Source organism: Palaemon carinicauda, chromosome 25, assembly GCF_036898095.1.
Source record: "Palaemon carinicauda isolate YSFRI2023 chromosome 25, ASM3689809v2, whole genome shotgun sequence".
Taxonomy (NCBI): Eukaryota; Metazoa; Arthropoda; class Malacostraca; order Decapoda; family Palaemonidae; genus Palaemon; species Palaemon carinicauda.
The window spans coordinates 1095774-1108943 of NC_090749.1; the positions used below are offsets into that span (position 1 = coordinate 1095774).

At 46.0% G+C, this 13170-nt stretch overlaps 2 protein-coding genes across 2 annotated transcripts in view; one reads left to right on the forward strand and one right to left on the reverse strand.

The window, feature by feature from the left end:
• LOC137618607 (zinc finger protein 91-like) overlaps positions 1-13170 on the reverse strand; it is a 533834-nt gene that overhangs the window by 407764 nt on the left and 112900 nt on the right. The window contains exon 3 of the mRNA XM_068348718.1: positions 9457-9598. The gene's annotated coding sequence lies outside the window, so the exon portion shown is untranslated. The remainder of the gene's footprint in view (positions 1-9456; positions 9599-13170) is intronic.
• The window catches only part of LOC137618635 (zinc finger protein 107-like), a 599534-nt gene that overhangs the window by 292708 nt on the left and 293656 nt on the right, over positions 1-13170 (forward strand). The window lies entirely within an intron of this gene.

Consider the following 13170-nt stretch of genomic DNA (forward strand, 5'->3'; position numbering starts at 1 on the left):
TCTCCGCTGGCATTGGCACATATGGCAAGAGTCAACTAATCCTTCATGGGCTTATGTCCAGGCATTTTCTTCTCTTCCGCAGTGATGTATGTTTGAGGAATTTCTTTCCAAAAAAGATAGGTTTCATCACAGTTGAACACTTGTTGTGCTACATAGCCTTCTCCTTTCAGGATCTTTTCGAATTACTTGACAAATTCGTCGGCAGCCTTGATGTCTCAACTTGAAGCCGCCCCATGCCGTACAACTGAATGAATCCCGGTCCATTTCCTGAATTTCTCGAACCAACCGCGAGATGCCTTGCATTCCACTGTTGTAGAATCAGTTGAATTCTCCTCGGCATCACCCCCAGAGCCCGTTGACTTCATGTAGCAATAGATGACGCTGGCCTTCTCGCACATGATCGTTTCAGTGATCATATCGCCAGCAATCTCCTTGTCCTTTACCCATATAAGTAAAAGGCATTCCATCTCTTCCAGGGTAGGGCTGCAACGTTTAGACATGTTTTTCTATGAATTCTTGTTTTAATTCTAAAGAAAGAATTACCATCTTCCTTTTTTCACCACTACTAGCACTCGCACTAGCCTTCTTGAGACCCAAGATGATAAAATAAAGAAGGAAACGTGAAAAAGGAAGGTATTAAGCACTGTTAATTACGATCCGAACACGGGAGAACCACACAATGCAAAGGAGAACTCTGAACTGACCCACGCGACGCTAACTGGTGTCCCTCCCGACATGCTATTGTCTAGTGGGCTAACCATGACACTGCAACGCTTAGAGAAACTGCGACGTCATACGTTGGAAATTACTTCGGGTGTTGAGTCGAATATTTGATCGAATTTCACATCGTATGTTGGAAAATTTATATGTTTAGGCAATCGTAAGTAGAAGTTCTACTGTACCATGGGTAGATAGACAGCCATTGCACCGAAAGAATGGCTCAATAAATTTCCTCAGTTGTCATTTACTGCAAACTTTTGAGAAATAATTGAAATTTTAAAGATAATTTGTATTTTTCCTCTCTATATAGACCTGAATCATTTACACTGTATGGGGTTTAGTCATAAGTGTTTTAGTTACAACCAGAGTAAAAGAAGTTGTGGGATTCTGGTAACATTGTATGGTTAGCAGCTATTCCATCCATAGTGGGAAGCAGTGGTTGAGTTAGCAAGGCAGCTTCACTTATTTCATGGTCAAGCCTTGAGGCAAGGAATTTAAAATATAAGACTTAGGTTTGTATGGCTAGGAAAAATACATATTATCTTTAAGATTTGTAGTTTGCTTCTACGTGAATACGAACTCTCATCATCTAAACGGGGAGTCTTCCACAGGAAGTCCCCTGTAGCAGGCAGGCATCTGTCTAACCCTTATACCCAGATAAAAAGATGAGAGGCAAAGTCAAGAAGTCAGCCTAAAGCAAGTGACAGCGTCACTACCCTCACAGCATGACATGACCAGAGCAATATTGTAATTTCCTTTCAATAGGTCCCAAAATTATCTAAAATTAAATGTCATATGGAAAATCTCTTACATGCATAAGTGTCTCTACAATGTACATACTCCCAAATGAGGGATGTCCAGAAGAAGAAAAGGAAAAGAATTATTCACTCACTTATGCTGAACACAAACCAATGATGTGACAAAAGGTTAGTCACTCAGTAAGGGACAATTCTATATTATCTATTGAGCAACAACTACTGGACCCAAAGAAGAAGCATCATGTGATCTGTGAGTACAGTACTTGAGGTAATTTGCAGTAAAGGTGGTTTGCCATTTCTAGATCTAAGCAGTAAGAACTTGGGCTGCTGAATGGTTTTTGCGGTACGCCAGGGTTGTAAATGTCAATTCAAGCCCCTGACGGGATAGACGCCCAAGGCAACACCCCAGAGGATGAAGCACTCGCTAGACTTGCAGAGACTTGTTGTGTCTCGGAGGTATAGGGGGAAGGGGTTGAGACTCCAGAGAGTCGGCAGCCACGATCACCAGGATGCTACAGAGAGCAAGAGCAAAAAGGTGACAAGTCACAAACTCGCTTACAAGGGACTTGAGGGGGAGACCACTCAAGCGAGGATGCCCTTTCGCACTAGTGAGAAGGGCAACCAACCTCGTAGGGAGGAGCAACGCAAAATTTTCTCTGGTTAAGCAAGCTCAACATGTGCACTTACCCCAGGGGTACACATGCCAGCCTGCAACTCCTACAACAATAATAATAATAATAGACTTCTTCCTTTGCCTACTGTACCACCTCTAACACTCATAGCACGGAGAACCCAGTATGCAGGAGTGTCATCTTTACAAGGGGAAAGTCTATGAGGATCCATTTCCACTACAAACATGAACATGGTGCAAGAGCGGCCCACTATGCCAGGGCAAACCCGCATAATCACAATTCTCAAAGATCAGACACACCTGTAATAGAGAAAGAGAAAATTATATGTTTTACGGGCATTTAAATCTAAGGGTTAATGGGAGAGCGAGCCAAAAACAAAAATGAAGGATTTCACTGGGTGAGTTGGGTGGCTGGTCTACCGCCCCCCCCCCCCCCCCACCCCCCGCTAGTTTGCAGAGGGTAGTTATACCTCAATAAAAAGTCTTTTAGCTAGTTTCCAGCTTTCGCTGAGATAATATCCACTATAAAGAGAGAAATGGTTTGTATTAGGTGCTGGAACAAATATACTGTATCCATAGTAAAAAGTGAATGGTTTGTATTTGTGTAGGAACAAACAGATTTCTAAAACTAGCTTGAGGCAAATCCCTTCTCCTCCACATAAACATAACAAATTTGGAATTTATGTGGACATTACTTTCAGCGGACCTGAAAGGACGAGCCATTAGAAAATTAACGAGGGTTAACCAACCATCCCGCTAGTTAGCGGGGGGTGGGGGGGGGTAACTACCCCTCTCGCTGACACACCAGTGACTATACTTCACTTTTCTTGATGGTAAGACTTCAAGGGGGCTGGGTTTGGTGGGAAAGTTTGAATAAATAGCTAAAGGTTTGTATCGTTAGGAAAAATACAAATTATTTCCAAATTTGTTATCAGTTCCGTATCTGGAATACAAACCTACGCTATTTATATGGGTATGACTCACCCCTTAGTAGGGTTGAGGTCCCTACCATTCTGGCTTTTTGGCTTTACCTGAAGATTCCTCTTATGTTTGAGAGCCACAAGAAGAAGGAAAACCTAACACCTCGGTAACCTTACTTTGCAAGGTCTGCGGCCTACGCAAGCTGTGTTTGTGTGTGTGGAGATACTAGCATTGTGACTGTCAAGGTACATATTCATCTGAAGAGACCACAACATTCCCAATACCACCTCGCCAGGGTATGGGGATGCAACAGTATTGCCATAATACTAGGATACACTGTGGTGGGATGTTGAATCACTCTAAACAGACCAATGTCTCCTCAATACAACCTTTCCCCTTACGTTATCAGCAGCGGGACTCTTGGACAAAAGGACAAAAACAAAACAAAACATAACCTTAAAACTATATATTTCTTACTTACTATAACAATCACTTAATACTAAAAACCATTCAAATAACTGTAACACCGTTCAAATAAACCAAAATAACCCTACAAACTTAAAACTAATCTCGACCACAACCAAAAATTTTTATAATTGTTTATTTATTAATGCGGAAACTGTCTCCGCACACAACCCGATCAGTCCTTGACACAGCCACCAATCTGTGGCAAACGGAACTATATTCAGTTCCAGTCAATTGACCTAAACAATCAATTAGTTGTCATTATCATCATCATTATCACCATCATCATCATCATCAATCGGAATCTTAAATAACAGGCCAGGTCATCAACGGTTGTGCAGTCAAATAAGCAGTCCAAACAATATTAAGTACAGGCCAGGTCATCAACAACAAATCCACTTTCTAAATTCGGTCTCTCCAAAGGAGGAATCACGGCCTGCCAAAATAAAAAAAGAAAAACACTTATGAACACTCCTAACTAACTGAACTATCGCACTATAATCAAAGATAAATAATAAATTGTTCCTATCATTCACAATCACGACAAGCAAAGATAAACAAAACTGTACTTACTCAGAAAATAAATAATCACTTCCACACTGGTAAAAATGTATAATAATAATAATCCAGTACTAACAAAAGTAACTGACTCGAGCAGCAGTCAAATCAAAATAAGCATTCACCCTAGACATTCACCACTGTCGTAACCTAGCTAAAAACAAACAAACAATCTCATTTAAACCAACAGTCTTTCCCACTACAAACAATCATTCGCTAACTACCACTTGTCTCTCTCTCTCTCTCTCTCTCTCTCTCTCTCTCTCTCTCTCTCTCTCTCTCTCTCTCTCTCTCAGGATTTGGCAAAAAACAAAATAAAAATAAATGATGATCCAAAGACCATTCGGAACCCACTATCAGAGTCACTCTGCTCAGGTTGTCCGCGAGCACAATCCTTTTGCAGGGAATGAAGCGAGCTGATAGTGTTACCGAACGGACTTCTGCCCACCAAAGTATTTCTAATGCTAGATGGGATAGGGGTTGCAAAAAAGCACCTCTTTGCTTGTTGATGTAAGCCACTACAGTGTTATTGTCGCTCATCACCACCACTGAGTGTCCCGCCTGGAACTGATGGAACTGTTGAAGAGTTAGGAAGGCGGCCCTAATTTCAAAGATGTTGATGTGTTGCTACTTTTTGAACTCTGACCAAAGGCCTGAGGTCATGTGGCACAGCATGTGCCCGCCCCCCCCCCCCCCTTATTCTTTTGATGCATCTGTGAAGAGCAACAAATCCGGGGGGAGGACGAGAAGGTCAACGCCTTTCAGCAGATTCTTGTCTGCCACCACCACTTGAGGTCTGTCCGTTCTTCTGATCCCAGTGGAATCAAGATGTCTGGGGAATCTGAGGTTTGATTCCAGGTGGACTTCAGCTGCCACAGGAGAGATCAAATCCTAACGGCCGTTGGGAACTAGATGGATGAGAGATGATAGGTGCCCGAGGAGACATGACCACCTCTGGGCTGGGAGCTCTTCTTATCTGAGAAAAATTCTCGCAACCTTCCTCAGCCTCACTACCCTGTCATCTGATGGAGAGGCTTTGTGAAGGTTGGTGTCTATTATCATTCCTAGATATTTCAGTTGTTGAGAGGGAAGCAGGGGTGACTTCTTGAGGTTTACCATGATCCCCAGATCTTGGCAAAGCCTCAGAAGCTTGTCGCGGCGATGAAGAAGGGTTACCACCGAGTCTGCTAGAATCAGCCAGTCGTCCAAATAACGGAGGAGACGGATGCCAATCCTGTGAGCTCAAGATGACACTAGGGCAAACACTCTCGTGAAGACCTGAGGTGCTGTGGAAAGACCGAAGCACAGCACCTTGAACTGGTATTTCTTGTCTAGACTGAACCTGAAGTACTCCCTTGAAGACTGACAGATTGGAAGTACTGTACATGTCCTTTAGGTCCAGTGTGCACATGAATTCCTGTGGTCTTACCCCTTGTGTAACCATGTCTGCAGTCTCCAGTCTGAACGAAGTCTGTTTGACAAACTTGTTTAGAGCCAAGAAGTCGATGACTGGTCTCCAGTTTCCAGATGCCTTTTTCACAAGAAAGAGTCGACTAAAGAAGTCTGGGGAGTCCTCGAGAACCTCCTGGAGAGCACCTTTCTCCAACATGGTCTGCACTTCGGCCCAAAGGGCCTGCTCCTTTGCAGATCCCATCCCAAAGGAGCTTATCAGTGCTAGACTCTAATCAGTGGAGGGCAAGATGGCGTGAACGGGACGCGATACCCTGTCCAGATCATGGGGACTGTCCAGGGTTCGGCCCTGTGCTGCATCCACCTTGTCCAAAGGTGCTGAAAGGCATACCCCTACTGGTGGATAAGTAAGGGGGATCGCCTATCCTAGCGCTGACGGCAGCAACCATCTCCCCTTGGATACCTCCCTCCACATGAAGGAGTGGTTACCGTTCCCGTCCTTGGCAGAAAAGGGCTTCTTAGACACCTTCTTTTCTTTGTTCGTTTTCCTATTTGAAGGTTTCGGCTGGCTTGTCTGAGAGGGAGCTGGTGGTTTATAGGTCCTGCATGTTAGGGCCATATGGAGGACCGAGTCCTGGTGTGACTTTCTCCATCTCTCTGCTTCCTAATCCACATCTCCCAGCTTAAACAAAAAGGAACCCTCCACAGAGGAATTCTGGAGCCTCATGACCTCGACGTGGGAAACCTGACGATGGAAACATCCTGCGCCACAGGATGATATTAGCCCAAAAGTTTACCCTTCAGCCCTTGAGACCAGGGCATAGCCGCACTGGACTTTACAGGCTTCTGAGTGCCAAGGACACAGTCGAGGACCGAGTCTTTGCCCTCTTGTAGCGGCAACCTTGGATCTACCAATCCGTTGAGTGACCTGCCAGAAGGTGTGTTCAGACTCTCTCTGCTCCACCTCATTAGGACTAACGGAAAGGTCGTAATCCACCCATGAGACTGAATCCTGGGGTGGGTCGTGGTCGTTGTGATTACAGGATGTCTTGACCCCCTCTGTGGGTCTAGGAATCCTCGATGAGGATTTTAGAACTGTCTTTGAATCCGTCTGTTCCCTCCTAGGAGGAACGAAGGTCACAAGAACTGAAGGCTTCGCGGAAAGGACGTTCTGCTGGCCGTCCGATGGGGGAAGGTTGGATTCCTCTGCCATCGCGCGGGGCCTCCAGGCTAGTGGAGGATCGAAGAGAATTCGACAGGGACTCTACTCGAACCGGAGTCTCTGATGGAGGTGATAAGCGAGACATAGACGGCCAAGTAGGGGATGAATCAGCAGGTCTGGACTTCTTGGAAGGTCTGGTAGGGGTCAGTTTGACCCTGGTCAAAAGTATTTTGTCCTGGACTCCTCTTTTCTTTTTCAGGGGGGACGACACCGTGGAAGTTTGTCTTGGTAGGGCAGGTGGATGGTCTTTGCGGGAAACACTGGAAGTTTCTGATGGGCGAGAAGATGGCAGTCCTGAAAGGAAGGTATGGATGACGGCCCTAACCAAGGCACTAAGACATGGCTGTCGTCTGATGGAAGCGCTGTCAGTGAGATCCCCTGACAAGAAAGAGGATGAACGCTGCAACGGAGTCTTGGTTACAGAAAATGACGAAATGGGTAGCTGCGACCTGACCTCCTTCCACTCCGAGGATTCCTTACGAGGGGCAGGGAGCTTGGCAATCTTAAACTCCTGCTGCTTGCTGTTCTGCATTTATGAGGAGGGGAATGGGGAGATGGCGAACGATGGAGAGAAGCCTCATCCTTACCAGTAGGACCCGACGTTCCAGGAGACAAAGTCTGACAGTCTGTCTACTTCTCACCTTAAGATGTTCCTCTGAACGCTGATGAACAGGGGATGGATGCCTTCTACGTTGCTCTGAGGCCACATGCTCGTGTGAAGAGGGCTGACGTTCGGCTGGTCTCTCTGGAGAAAGAGAAGAAGGATGGTGCGCCGGAGGCTGATGGGTCAGCGATCGGCGAGGAGTTGGCGAACGGCGCCTGGTCAGAGATCGAGGAGATGACAAACGGTGCCTGGAAGATCGGTGGCGAGTCGAAACCTTACTCTCCTCTGAAGAGGAGTGACGCGTCGTCGGCGAGAGCCAAGCGTGACGACAGGAAACCGAAGGTTTCTGGGGTACTGGAGAAGGCTGATGATCCGATGAGCAGGAGACTGATGAGATGTCGATCGGCGAGCAGGTGTTAGGCGGGCAAGCGATCGGCGAGCAGGTGAGCAGTGAGCAGACGATCAGCGAGAAGACAAAGGGTGAGCAGGCGATCAGCACAGCAAGCAGGCGGGCAGCGAGCAGGCAATCAGGTGAAATGTGAACAAGCAAACGATAAGCAGGCGATTGGTCAGCAGCTGAGCAGGAAGCTGGCGAACGGCAAGCAGGAGAACGGCGTCTAGGAGATCGATGAGACGGAGAACGGTGAGTTAGAGATCGGCAAGCAGTCGACTAATGATCAACAGCAGGGCGGTCACTATCAGGAGAGGATCATGAACGAAACCTCGTCGGCGAGTCACGAATTGGGATTCTTTGACGAACAGGAGAAACAGGAGAATCCTCCGAAGAGAAAGCTGACGAGCGAAAAAGTCAAGAAAAATTCGAAATTTCACCGGAGGTGAAGGAGCGTGACTGAGGCGAAGAGGTGGGCGAGTTCGGCAACCACGACGACGATACTCCACAGGGTCAGAAAGGGCAGCAGGCAGGTTAGAGAAGGCCTCCAAAGAGGAGCCTCTGTGAGTAGTCTTCCTAGCGAACGAGGGAGGTGATTACTCAATGGAGAGACATGCCTTGGACTTCCTCCCGCCAAGCCTCTGGAGGGGAAGCGCAGTCCTCAGCGGCAGCTGATAGAGCAGAGGAAGAGGCAAGAGCGGAGTCCACAGGCATGGCAACGAACGAAGCCTCAGAAATGACCATCTCAACCATTGACAACGGATCCACCTCAGACACGAAAGAATGCTGCAATCCTGCACCTCGCTAAAGAAAGCCCAGCAACGCCTCCTTGGAAGGCAGACCGGGCAAATCCAGGGAGCGACACACCTGAGATAAGGGAGAAAGAGGCAAGGTCTCTACCGGGGGGAGAGACGGGGCCGCCTCACGAGGGGAGGTGACACCGTCTCTCGAGGACCAGGGTTGACCAGTTGTTAAAGGGTCTACACTACTACTCGGGCGATCCCCAGAGGGAACCGCTCATGTAGAATCTTTGGAAGAAATTTGGGGAGTGGAAGAAGCAGCTTTGGGTTTCTTCTGCTTCGAAAAACTCTTCGAAGGAGAAGAATCCCTTTTAGACTTCTTCCTCCGCTGTTGCCACTTTTCCCACTGGAAGGAAGACCACTCGCGACACTCAATACACTTACTATCCTCCATACAGCGCTGCCCCCGACAAGTCGGGCACAGACTGTGAGGATCGGTCTTTTCGGATGACATGAAGGTACCGCAGGAATGCCCCCTGGGACCAGGGCAGGTTTGCATGACCGGTAGGGAAGGGCACTAACACACACAAACACAAGCACAATCTGAAAGAGAAAGCACAAAAAGATTAAAGGCAGTCCAAAAGATCGGTTGAAGAGGGGTAGCAACCGTTAATCGTCCGAGCCAAATGCAAAGTGAAGTATGGTCACTGGTGTGTGAGCGAGATGGGTAGCTACTACACCCCATCCCCCGCTAACTAGCAGGATGGGTGATTAACCCTCACAGATTTTCTAATGGCTATTCCTTTCAGCTCTGCCAAAAGTAATACCCATATAAATAGCGTAGGTTTGAATTCCAGTTACGGAACAAAGAACTATTCTCTTCCTTTGGTACATATTAAGTTACCCAATTGAAATCAAAAGTATAATGTTATGTAAGGCTTTGGTTTTTTTCATTGTATGAATGCAGTATTGATCTCCTGAAATTTCCTGAAACATAAGCTAATCATTAATCTGTCAGTCACCTACACACACTTACAATGCTACTCACTGTATTTGCCCAGTGGGATTTCTAAGCAAGTCTCAGGGATATCTTGGGATACGTTCTGTTCCTTTTGGGTATCTTCTTATGATCAAAAAGTCATATCACTCATTTCATGATGGCAGCTTCCATTCATTACCTAGAAGAGAAACAAACCTTTAGAGTGTATACACTGAATCATAAATATTACATTGATGTTAAACACTTGTTCAATTGGATTTAAAACTAAAAGCTTCTACTACAATGACAACTGACTGGTCACTCAATAGAATTGACTTACTGCTAAACAATATCTTGCAACAGATTCTTGCAAGTTTTATGGGATTGTCTCTTACTGGAAAATATCGCACATTTTAAAAGTAGTAATTTTTCTAACCATACAAACCAGAGTCCTTTAATAGGAGCATGATTTCAGCATACCCTGAATGGCTGTTAAACTTTCAATTGGGTTATCATAGTTACTGGGAAGGGGGAGATGGTAGGCCCTGTCCACTTGCCAGGTATAATAATCCTCATTTTGCCTTTAACCTAGGACTTTCAGGGTGGTTGGTTGGGAAGTGTAACTTATAAAAACCAGGTTTGCATTATGAAAAATATTAATTAATTCTGATATTACTTCTCAATGAGGGATGGGACTTGGTATGCACTGTTTCTTGTATTCTCAAAAAGAGAGAGAGAGAGAGAGAGAGAGAGAGAGAGAGAGAGAGAGAGAGAGAGAGAGAGAGAGAGAGAGAGCCATGCATTCCTGTCGGCAGTCTGCTTGCTCGTTCTCATAAGAAATTGAAGACAGGTAGTAAGTGTGCGAGCATCTGTTCCACATACAGATACGTCTGTTCAAGAAGAGTACAGTCTCCGTACGTACTATCTCATCTCCCTTCCCCGAATTGAACTTTCTCTGTATCACACTGTCTCCCCCACTTGAAAAGAAATGGTAAGAGTATCTTGGCAACCAACTCCCTCAAAGAAGGTATAAAAGGCCTACCTGAAAGACCTAACCAAGTCCAGGCCTTCCTTAGGTCAAATTTCTCAACATAACATTCATGGATCACACCACAGCGCCGAAACCTTGAAAAGAAGCCAATATCTATTTGTGTTCTCCTGACCCCTACGGCATACTCCCCAGGGACTGATCAAGGGGCGTAATTGCAAGAGCTGCAGCAGACATTCCCTTTGGAGGGAGCAGCGATGGCAACCTTCGCCGGTGTCTTTTTGGGTATTGCCCAGTCGGACCCCAACAAACGTCTCTGGCATGCTTCTTCCTCTGAGCATACACCTGCCACAATTGACACTCGGTTACAAGAGGATGCCTACGTACAGACATGCCCCAATATGAAGCACAGAGGGAATGCGGATCTATATCCGTCTTTGCCATGAACCGATTGCAGCACCCACCCTTCCCCCGCTGGATATGAATTTTCTGTTTCTATTCCATCATCAACAACCACACAAGCAGAAGAAAAAGACCTAAGCAAAGAATCAACAGCTTGAAGAGCGCTAATCACATACGTGCCAACAGCACAGCAGTCAATGGAAATTTGAACAGAAACCAACTGTTGGGGAGGGGGGCTTTGCCCCACTCCATTACCTGTCGAATAACTGCTCATTATCCCTTTTCAATGACCGATTCCAGCTCACTGAAGAAATCTCCCTAATCAAAGGACGAGGGATTGTCTGTCGCATGGGAACACACGTGTACAGTATTGAACTGCAGACAAAGTCATAGTGAAGTTGCTCCATCCACCAGCAACTAATAACTACCTCGATAAAATTTAGAGCCATTCTTGCTTCACAGTTACCGACAGTCAAACTCCCGCCGGTATCAGCAGATCATGCAGATGATTAAGTCCAACACGCTCTGCAAGTCATGAGCCTGGACATGGACGAAATGTCTATTACTTCTTCTGTTTCATCAGAGAAGGAGAGGATCCTGCTGACCACAGAAGCCTTGGAAGAATCATTGGATGTACATCAGGTGAGTGCAGTTCTCAATACCTCTTTACTTTCTACCCAAGCCCCAGCTTCCTCCTCCACCCCGGTTCCGATATTAGACAAACCTTCGCTACCCAGTAATTTAGAACTAGTGGCGTCCATGAAAGCTTTCATGGAAACCTAATAAACCTAATCCCCAAATATGAACGTTCTAAAGCAGATCTACCAGCGAGGATAGAAGCGTTACAACAGGCACCTGCTTCTAAGGCTCCCCCAACTTCGAGCCTACGAGAATGCACAGTTAAGTTAAGAACCCTTGGCGCTATACTGAGAATATGGCCTTAATCAGAGGCTTCCTTCATATAGGGGATTGTTTGGGTTCCAAGTCAGTTTCGGACTTGAAATTCTTTCTAACAATCGATAGCTATCCTTACTGTTACGTAAGGCTTAACTCAGATGTGTCCATTAGGGGTGATACGATCCCTAAGGAAACAATCATTCTGGATCATGGCAAGGCTCAATCCCGTTTGGTTAGGGAGTTAAAGACAGCTGAATTCACTAATACCCAACTTTCTGCCTTTGGCAAGAAACAAGCCACTTTTTTGGCTCCCAAAGATACCATCTTCCTCTTTGCCTCTAAAAGCTTAGAGGCTGTATTGAAAGCAGTAAGGGAGAATAGACCCTTTCCAGTGCTAGATGAATGTAAACCTGTCTCTCTAGCCCTTCCTTACGATTCGAACAATTGGGAGGACGTCAAACATATATTCACTGCTGGAAAACAAGATAAAGACGTCAGAGGCAAACAGTTTAATGAGAAACTGCCTAGAGTTCCCAAATACTTATTGAAAGGAGAACTGGAAGCAAAAGAGAGACTTTCTGCCTCTTTATCCTTCCAATCTTATCGAGAGATGCTTATTAGAAATGATTCCAAATCTGATCTCTTCCCTGTCTTGGCTAAAACTCCCCTAATCATGATTCATAGAGATCTCCATGCTTTCATCTTAGCTAGGAGAGCATGTAGAGAACACGTCCTACCCGCTGCTATGATCAGACATGAACCCAGAGAATTGATTGACTCCAAAATCTGAGGGAAGGTTCTCTTCCCTGAGAAGATGGTTAAAGAAGTCATGGACAAAGCGGCTCAGGAGAATAAGAGCCTTATTGACAAATGGGGTTTTTCCTCTAAACAAAAATTTACCCCCAAAGGACCTCAACCCAAGGGCAAGAAGCTCAGAAGTCACTTCAAAGGAAGGAAATCCTTTCCTGCTGCGACAGACTCAGTTGCCACCATTCCTCAGACTGTGTATACCGTCCCCCAGCAGTACATTTCACAGTCTCCAGCATTCAACCCAATGTACCAGAGAGCTACCACCACCTTTCACCCTGCCAGAATTCATACAAAGGGCTCCAGTGACATGGGAAGGTCTGAAAGAAGCGGTCGTACTAGAGGCCAAGGAAGTAGAGACAGGACGTCTAAAGTTGCAGGTCCTTCGCAGCAACAATGAGGAGCATCAGTTCGGGGGATGACTTCACCTGTTCAGGGATCTATGGGAGTTCGATCCCTGGGCTCACAGCATAGTCTCATAATGGCTGGGCTGGAAACTGAGACAGAAACAACCCAGTTCAAGAGGTTCTTTCATCCACAACCCCCTTTTTGGAGGATTACATTCACGACCTTCTCCGGAAGGGAGTCATCCGATGCACAAAATCCATGAACTTTCAAGGGCGGCTATTCTGCGTGCCCAAGAAAGATTCGAGCACTCTTTGAACTATTTTGGACTT